Source organism: Thunnus thynnus, chromosome 10 (genome assembly GCF_963924715.1).
Source record: "Thunnus thynnus chromosome 10, fThuThy2.1, whole genome shotgun sequence".
Lineage (NCBI taxonomy): Eukaryota > Metazoa > Chordata > Actinopteri > Scombriformes > Scombridae > Thunnus > Thunnus thynnus.
Window position 1 is genome coordinate 8,353,494 of NC_089526.1, and position 9,336 is coordinate 8,362,829.

Consider the following 9,336-nt stretch of genomic DNA (forward strand, 5'->3'; position numbering starts at 1 on the left):
ACATGCTGGAGTACAGAACCAAAACAATGGAAAACATGCTACTGTCCAAATACTTATGGACTGCACTGTAACACAAAACACTGCACCTGCTAACTTGGCACAAAGCCTTTTTATAATTAGAAATCCCAGACAGGTGACTAACATGCTTTACCACCTTTGATGTATATACAACGACTTTAATCCTACATTGAAAACACAAAAAAATGCAGAGCAGACAGACAGCTGGGTGTGCCAGACAACAGCTCAGTCTTCAAACGCACCACAGAACCAGTCGTAGAAAACAGACCACTGAAATGTCGCAACACAATGCGACAACAAAACCAGAAAGTCACTGATGTGACACCTGCACCTGCTGTTCACCTATTATGATACTTTTCTATGATACTTTTCTATTTAAGGTTAATTTAAATATTTTATTTTTTAATTGAATGTGGTGGATGCATTTGAATATTACATTTTTTTTTACATCATTACCAAGTATTTCCAAGGTTCTTCTCCTGTGTAGACATGGAGAGCAGAGGCAGCTTGTACTGTGAGCCAGTGGATTCATTAGTGGTTGTGTGGGCTTTGCCTAAGGTAACAACTATTGATCCAAGACGCTCTTCCCCTGCATAAAAGGCTCAGGCTGTGGTAGCCCGTCAATCCTGACTGTCATTATGGGAAGACTAAAGCATCTGTTTACTGACAAGATCTACCGCTCCCATCTCATGTCGCAGCAGTCAGAGTTACCTCGTTCTGCGGTTGTGGGAAGGTTAAATTAAGATTTTCTGAGTGAAAGATTGAAATCTGAGGATGAAATGGCACCAGAGTGAGTTTACAGACAGAGGGCGCTGTCAACATACAGATCTGCATGCAATCATGTTTTTCACAAAACCAACACAGGAAATCTGTCTGTTGCTGTGGGTCATCTTAATTGACATTTACAGCGTAATATTGTAAAGCCCCTTTGCCAAGAGTAAACATTTTGAAATGTGAAAGTCTGTAGTTTTTTCAGCTGATTCATGTTTTCCTTATCCATTTTAGGGTGAACAGACTGACTCATTTTGGAGTTTTAAGTGCAAAAGGGAGTTTTATGTGAATATCACATGAGACAGTTGGGCCCCGGTTCTGATTTTTATCACTACACATAGATAAAAAAGAAGATGGAAAGCAGATGCAGATGTTGCCTTTTTTCACTGCTGGATGTGTAGGATGTGGCCCAATACAAACTAATTTCAAATATGCAAAAGCTGCCATGATGGTTGTTTTGAAAATGATAAACTGATTACACATCAATTAGAAAAAATCTATCAGTGCACAAAAACCCCAACAAAACCTTTTTCCAGCATCTCCACACTTCTCCTTTCCATCAAGCTGAATCTCCTCATCTCTAAGAGAAGATAGCAGCCAATATCAATATTTCATAAACAAATGAAAGACTGGATGGAGGCTAGCATCAGAGTGGCCCTGGAGGGGAGAGTCGATCAATGGTAGGATAGCTCTGCCCGCTAGTGTCTGCCAATCCCAGCACAGAATAATGCTATTACCCATCAGTCCGAGTGGACCATCGACCAGCCTGCTGCTCTTTGAGTGGACTAATCCAATAAAAAGCATTAAAACATTTGTTCACTGACACACTGACTGCAGGTCCGAGCCCAGAGACTTTTTATTCAAGGTGCTGCCTGGTTAGAAATTCTGATGTTAAAGTATTAGTTATACGAGATCAAAAATTCTGTAGGCCTTTATAGCTGTTTTCTATTAAAAATGTTTTGGCAACCACATGTAGTACCATCAGGAGGTCTGATGAAGGGAGAGTTGTCTCAACATAATCATGTACTGTACTTCATAAAGGATGATTTGGTGTGGGTGTAGGTCAATTAAATAATACTCAAAGGTTGATTGGCTTGGCAGATAAACAAGCTTTATACATGTTCAGTACTTGCAGCTTGCCCCAGTATTAGCTTCTTTCGGGAAAGAGGGATGAACTGGTGTTTTAGAATAAGATAATATTTATATATAAGAGCCTTGCAGTTTTTGGGCTTTACTAGCAGTTTTTAATATTGTATGTCATATTTATTCAGGTCATAAATCATATTCTTATTTGATTGTATTTTGTCACTATTTGTGTGTTAGTTTTTACTGCAGTGTACCTTTAGTTTTCTGTGTTGGAGGGTGCAGTATTGTTTAAAGGCAGGCTTTTTATGAGTCAGGTTCCCATTGGAAAGTAGACAGTGATTCAGCCGTCTTGCAGTGTATATATCTGTTTTTGTAACAATACTTGTCCACTAAGCCAGTGATTTATCATGTGGTTATACATCATCTGAGAGGGAAAAAGTACAATACTGCATATGTACAGTATATGTCATGCTACTTTTATTCTATTATCATGAGAGGATACAGTTTTCATGTCGCCCCATATAGGGAGAATAAAATTCCTCATCTTGACAGAAATCTGTAAATTTCAAACTACAACAAACATGATGGAACATCTAATAATAATATCTTTAATTTTTACCCCACATGAAACTCAAAGTGCTACAGTATTAATAACATAGAACACACAACATAAAGAAAATAGTTATAAGAATTAAGATGAAAAAGCCTTCCTGAATAGAAAGGTTTTCAGGTTCTTTTTTTTAAAAGAGACTTAGGTCTGTGCAGCCCTCAGAACCAGGAACCAGGAAGGCTGTACCACAAGTGGTCTGAGGGTGTGAGTGGAGGTTTGTGGTATGATCAGTTCCTGTAGGTAGGGAGGCGCATGTCTAGTGTTGTGTTTCTGAAGTTGTTGCAGTTAAAATGTCATCAATCAACCAGGTAACATGAAGCAAAATATATTACTTGCAATAATGATATGATATAAATTTGGAGCTTTGAAAAGAATTGTAAATAATAGATGTGGATGGATGGATATATAAATTAAAGATTTCAGCTTAATGGCAGCTATAGAGTTTGTGTAACTGAATGCAACTGGAATGTCTGGGGAATCCATCTGTCAATAAAGCTTTTAAGTGGAAATCCACTGGGTGGTAAACGTGTGTCTCAGCCATCTGCAGTGCCTTAAAATTACCTTCATGTTTTCCAACACTTTCTTTTTTTCCCTCTGATGCCATCACAGTCTGTTTGCCCCCCTTCGAGGCCCCATGTTACTCTACTCATCTGGTGCGGGAATGCTTTTATATTTTGAAATAAACCTTGCCGATCATGTCTGTACCTTCTTGTTTAGTGAGATGAATAAGTGTTAGTTGAAAACCTAATCCGCTTTCTTTTTGCTTCATCAGTAACAGTCACTTAGTGAGTTAGGTGAGTCTGATTGTGCAACACTCATGGAGGAGGTGTAAGCTGAGTATTATGACCCCAAGGGAGTGGGTGCGGTATGTGAGTAAAAGCGTGAGAAAAAGGAAGTGAGAGAGAGGAAAACCAGGAAACACCACATCACAGAGTCATTGCATTCAGTGGGTTAATCCCTCAAAATCTACATCAGATCCTCATGAGAACATCAACAAATACAGAAGATCAGATGCAGGAGCAGACTTAATGAATTGAGGGCCTGAGGCAAATATAGGCATGGACCACCCCCCTCCCCCCGGAGTCTCAACTCTCAGCCGATTTTGACAAAGTATTTTTTAAAAATCTTTTCAAGTGGAGGCCAAACAAAGTGTTCCAGGACAAAAAGGTGACACTGCGGACGATCTGTCCAGACTGAGAAAAGTATCATTCACCCAACAAGTCATTCAAGTTAAATGCCAGAATACGTAGTTTATAACTGACCTATAAAATGACACATATAAGCGTTTTCTAAAGTTAAGATTTGTTTTGGTTTAGGCATAAAATGATTTGGTAAGGGTTATCAAAAGATTGAGGTTTGGGGAATGATATTAGTCATGGTTTCAACAAACCAACGCTGACTGTTGGTAGGAAACGGAAAGTGAACAGTGGTGTCTTGTGTCAAAGTCTGACGTTTTGTTGACCCATCCAACCACTCCTCCGCCTCCTCCCTCTGTGGACTCGGTGGTTCTATAAAGTCACACTATTTCCGCCTTTGCTCCTGATGCACGAGAGTCATAATTCATATAGCCACTAGACGGCTTTGTCCCTTGAAAAAAACATGTTTTGAGGCATTTTCTGCCATTTTTCTTGGGAAAATAGTCTCCATTCACTATGCCTTGATATTGATCATCACTCTTCACATTCAATGTTTCTTATCAGAATTTCTTGAATTATTTGCCTTTGGCTTGCAGCAATAGTTCAAACACAGCCAATATTTGCAAAATAGAATTTGATTTTATGCTGCTATGGTTATAGTAATAGCAGCAGATGTGCAGCAGTGGATCCCTTGTTGAAAACATATTGAATATGAAGTGATCTTCATGTCAATTGTAATATCATGTCTGGGTAGCTTATCTACGGACTGAATGATGGAGGAAATTGACTTAAGATGAAAACACATTTTTGCAACAAAAAGATATGAAGTAAATGGCTTTAAGATGGCTGAAATAAATTATTTAATCTTGTTTCCTATGTCGTTGTGCCATCTGGCTGCCATTACCAAGTATAGATGCCTTTGCCTAATGGCAAAACTGCCCATAATTAAATGTAACAAGTGTTTATTCATCTTACATCTTAGATTCAGAATTAAAATCTGAATTGAATGTCAGAGGAAAGTGAGGTGAGTTAGAGCAGGTATTTAGTTTTGAAGTAGTAACTCGTTTCTGATTTTTAATTAGACTTTTTGTGTAGGAGTCCACTCTGTAACTAACACATTGTGGTTTCTGAAAGCAACGGTATAATTTTAGCAGGAGGCCGTGCGATGACGATGTGTAACCTCAACATTCAGGGAGTTTCTGGGAGTTTCCCCCCTTGCAAGTGTATAAATAGCCCCTAAGGCTTATTTGTCTGTCCACAAAACCATTAGTGAATTAAATTTGTGATTGCAATATCGATCTGCTCTGTAAAACATGTTCTATCCCTGCCATTAGTTTCTCTTTTCGTTCAAGCAGTCTTTACATGACATGTAACCCATTTTTCAAAAAAAATGTTTTCGTGTGACTATTATCACTGCATACATTTCTGCAGTCAGTGCTGTGATATGACTTAAAATTATAAATCTAAGTATAAACTGTGAACCAATCCACTGGATTTTAAGAATAATATATCATGAAGTTTATTAATATAATTTGAGTATCTTAATTTAATTGAACTGCTGTAATATCAGTTTTTGAAGGCTATTGATAAATCAGGAGGACAACAATATGATTAAACAAAATGTCTGCCAGAAAGAATAATTTGATTTCCAATTTACATGGAGCTTGAAGGTGATTTGACTCGGTTGTGTAAGGGCAAAGCTGGACTTGAGTGAATTTGCCTGAAATCAATGAGCTGCCCTCTCCCAGCCTCTAAACCTTTATCTGTTTCCTCAAATCCAACCTGAGTTTGTATTGATCTTCATGAGTGACAGATGGGCTTGCATCAAGGCGGTCTGTCGGCCTTTCGCTGCTGGAGTCACTGTTGTGCATACAGATTGTTGGAGCGTGACTCAGACTGGTCAAAGTTCAGTTGTGTTGTGCATCACGAGCTAACGGTAAACAGCAACTCAATAAAAAAAGGGTTGGGAAGAGATAAGAGACACTGTTATTCCATTGTACTGTAAATTTAATAATGCCAATGATAGGGGTAATTATTAATGAAGCCCAGTTCTGCCAATAAAAAGTAAAAAAATGACTTACTAAATCAAAATTATAAGTCATAATTATTACTTTTATACTTTTTCATACTTTTATCTTATAATTTTAACTTTTTTTCACAGAATGTTGACTTTTCCTCTCATAAATGTGGCTTTCTATCTCATTTGACTTTTTATCCCATAATTTTGACTTTTATTTCAAAATTTTGACTTACCTCCTGTCAAGCAATAATAGTAACCATCTACAGGCTCCCAAAATATAATGCACACTTTTTAAAATGATTTTGCTGAACTGCTGTCTATTCATACTAGCTTGTCATAGAGGGTGATTTTAACATTCATAATGATAATCCCAAAGGCGAATGCTAAAGAACTTATGTACATCTTGGACAACTTTGGACTTTTCCCAGCTGAATTTTCCAAGTTTAGGGGTTACAAGTTGGAGTGACTTTGGGTCAAGATGATGCCTTGAGGTCATGCTGTAATTCTTAATCTCTCCTTGAGACATCAGTTGTCTGTGATGTTTTGGTGAAAGCAGAAACCTCTCTGATAAAGAGTATATCAGCATTTCCATGGTTACCAAGGTCAGAGGAGGCTTCCCTAAACAACACAGATAGGTGGATGACACAGTCAGACGCTCAAACCAAAACTGCTGAAATTACATGCAACGTGACTTAAACTGTCACGGGTAAAGTGCAGTCCCTTGTTTAGAAACTAGTGAACCAATCAGACTAATTTTTCATATTGTAGGCTGATAAAGACTAGGACTCGGACCTTCAGAGGGCAGAACAGAAAGAGACAGCATCAGAGCAGAAAAGTCTGGTGTTTGCTGTTTTGGTTCTCCACTTGGCCAAGTGCTTTCAATAAACAATTTAAGCTTTAACACATCAAAGTCTCGTGTGCGCCTTTCTCCACTGCTGACCATCGCTCAAAATATCCACAACACCAGCATGTAATGAACTGAACATATAACAAGGGACATATTCTGGATCTAGTTACAGTATTTCCAAGGGTCTACACATCATTCTGAGGTTGCTGTGACTAATGTTGCCCTTTCTGAACATTACTGTGTTTTCTTTATAATTACCATCTGTGCTGACACCAGTAGAATTAAAACAGAGTTAATCAGAAAATGCTATCAACGAAAACACCTGTAGATTATTCACCCAGGCTTTTATACCCACAGCAGGTCTGTCTTCAGTTTCTGTCAATGATCTTGTGGACAGCTTTAGCTCTAAAGTTATAAATGTTATTGATACCATTGCCCCTATGAAAATCAAGGTTGTCTGCAGTAAGAAAAAAGCATCATGGAGGAATACCACACTGGTAAAAGCTCAAAAGAAGAGACTATAGACAGCCAGAACGCAGGTGGCAAAAAACCAAACTCCACATGCATTATAACATTATAACATCTATAAAGAAAGACTTCACACCTATAACTTGGAACTGAAAAGGGTACGACAGTCCTTTTTCTCTGAGATTATTAATAAAAATAACAATAATGCATGTACCTTATTTACTGTCATTGACAAACTGACAAACCCCTCAGCATCAGTCCCTTCTGAACTGCTATCCACCAAGTCAAACAATGACTTTGCATCTATTATACAGATACAATTCCGAGGATAAGGCAAACAGTCTGTAACTCCACCTTGGGCAAAATGGCTATGTTGCCCGTGCCTAGCGTAAAACCACTTTAGGTAATTTGGCACATTTTCATCCCCTAGATTATGCAACAATGACAGAAATTGTCAGTGAGACATCTTAGGCCTACTACCTGCTGCACTGACACTCTGTCTACAAGTTTTTTTAAAAATGTTTTAACTGCATAGCATAAGATGTACTACAAATAGTCAATAGTTCCCTTCAGTTAGGCCTTTTTTCAAGGGTCTCATTAATAAACATCGACAAGCCCATATCTCAAACTTACCTTTTTTTTTAGGAAAAATCATTGAGAAGGTTGTTTTTCAGCAACTCAGTGCGTTTTTGATGCAAAACATGTTTTTGGTATTACTGGATCTCAGAACAGCATTTGACATGGTTGACAATAAGATACTGGTTGACAAACTGGAAAAGTGGGTAAGACTCTCTGGCGCTGTGCTAAATTGATTCAAATCTTATTTACAAGATAGGGACTACTTTGTATCCTTTGTATCAATTGGCAATTTTGAATCTGATCAAGCAAAAATCACATGTGGAGTTCTTCAAAGGTCTGTTCTCGGGCCTCATATATTCAATATCTATATGCCCCCCCTCACTCAGATTATGGAACATTATAACATCTCCTTCTACACTTACGCAGATGACACACAACTCTGCATAACAGTGTCACCACATGATTACAGTCCCCTACTTTTACTGAATAAGTACATTGAACAAATCTATGAGAGGATGTGCCAGAATTTTCTACAACTAAACTCAGAAAATCTGAAATAATTGTTTTTGAAAGATTAAAAGAAGAAAGATTAAAAGCCAGTGCTCACCTTGACTCCATGACACTAAAACCTACAAATCAAGCCAGAAATCCTGTTGTAGTTATGGACTTGGACCTACATTTCAACAGCCATATAAAGACAATTACAAAATCTGCCTACTACCACCTTAAAACATAACAAGAATTAAAGGATTTTTATCTAAACAAGATACAGAAAAAAATAGTTCATGTGTTTATTTTCAGCAGGCTAGACTATTGTGATGGTGTCTTTACAGGTCTTAGCAAAAAAATCAATCAGACCACTGCAGCTTATTCAGAATGATGCTACCAGAGTCCTCACTGACACCAAGAAAGTGGAGCACATTACAGCGGTCCTTAAATCACTGCACTGGCTAACTTGTCTTCTTTTTCTCTTTTACTAGCAGAGATGGGCTTCTATAAATTACTTGTGTAATACTGTATCTGTCTATAATTGTCAACTGTTTGAAAACAATGACTCTGGCAAGAAAATATACACTTCAGTTCACTTCACTTTTAAAAGAATAGTAATGTAAGTAAATTCATGGGGGAAATTGTGAGTTTTTGTGAGTTTTGTCTTTTTCTTTTCCCTCAGAAGTGCCCTCTTATTCATACCCAAGTCAGGTTGAGGTAGAAACAAAATGTTTTTTTTTCAGTTCACAGAGCTGAAATATGTTTCCGTTTACAATGAACAAGGACTTTATACTCAATGTTGCACACGATAAGCAATGAATTATCAGCAAAAAGGAACTAATAGCGGTTCCTTCACTTTATTTTCCATGAGACCACCCGTGAAATGAACTAAGGAAGTACTTTCCCTCTGTCCCCGCTGTCCCTTGACTGCTACAAACCAAGTAATGCTTAAGTCTGTCACCGTGTACTTCCTGTTCTCTGTGACCTGGAAACATCTGGAGAGGGGTGGGGGAAAGCCAATGTTACTCAGAAAGAAAACACCACCTTGAAACCAAAACCAGAGAGCTTCCTGTTAAACCGTAACTGGAAATTGTTGGTGGCAATGGTAACTGCTGGTTGTAACATTACCACAATGTGAGCATTTGACATGGCTGATATGTTCATCTTCAAGAAGAGTAAGAGCAACAAGACCAAAAATAAAATCATAAAATATTCACAACTGCAGTCTTCTTCTTGCTGTAAAAACATTTTTATGTGGACATGTACATTTTGGAGTAACATTAATCTTGCCTATGAGATTACAAAAAATATA